We start from the raw sequence: 1,095 nt of genomic DNA, 5'->3' as shown, positions 1-1,095 counted from the left end.
AATTTTTCTGCAGCGGCGACACAAATTTGTAGCATACGCAAAGGGGCCAAATTTGGAGGGCTGCTTGCTGCATGCTCCTGGTCGCCTGGTAGAATTCTGGGATTTTGGCACCAAATGAAATGCAATTTTTATGCGACGGCGGCAGCGGCGCCGGCCGCGGATGCGCCACAAATTTGCGTGGTGGGTATTGCATACGCAAAGGGGCGAAATTTGGGACACGGATGTGTACATATGTAATAGCCGGATATGGGGACAGGTCCTTGACCGGAAGCGGAAGTAAGGAACCCACTTCCGGTTTGAGCACGAAACCGGAAGTCACAAAACGGAACCGGAAGTTGGGCTTGTTTCCGGTTCAGCATCCAAACCGGAAGTCGTGAACCGGAAACGGACGTCCCGCACCGGAAGTGGGGTGCCCATTTCCACTTCCGGTCAAGGACCTGTCCCCATATCCGGCTATTACATATGTACACATCCGTGTCCCAAATTTCGCCCCTTTGCGTATGCAATACCCACCACGCAAATTTGTGGCGCATCCGCTGCCGGCGCCGCTGCCGCCGTCGCAGAAAAATTGCATTTCATTTGGTGCCAAAATCCCAGAATTCTACCAGGCGACCAGGAGCATGCAGCAAGCAGCCCTCCAAATTTGGCCCCTTTGCGTATGCTACAAATTTGTGYCGCCGCTGCAGAAAAATTTCATTCAATTTGGTGCCAAAATCTGAAATTTCTACCAGGCGACCAGGAGCATGCAGCAAGCAACCGCCGAAATCATGTGAATACAAAAATGCTTATAACTTCTAAACTAATGGTCGTAGAGAAAAAGTAAAAATGCAGAAATTTGCAGAATCGCATGGAGCATCTTTTTATTAAAGAATTTTTTAATTTGGAGTGACACAGAAATTTAGAAAAATAAAAATGTGCTCCAAATCGCCGTTTTTTGAGGAGAAAATCGTCAAAATGCCTTTTTCTCTTAATTGGGGGTGTTGAAATGGGTTGTGGGAGGATTTCCGAGCATCTCGCTATTTATTCCCAGTCCAAAACTTTTAAATTGGAACATTTTGTCCATAAACGATTAGTTATTGATCACAGTATCCAACT

This window comes from Bactrocera latifrons, unplaced genomic scaffold, assembly GCF_001853355.1.
Source record: "Bactrocera latifrons isolate USDA-ARS-PBARC rearing strain unplaced genomic scaffold, ASM185335v1 scaffold_208, whole genome shotgun sequence".
Classification (NCBI taxonomy): Eukaryota; Metazoa; Arthropoda; class Insecta; order Diptera; family Tephritidae; genus Bactrocera; species Bactrocera latifrons.
Note: the sequence above shows the minus strand (reverse complement) of the source record.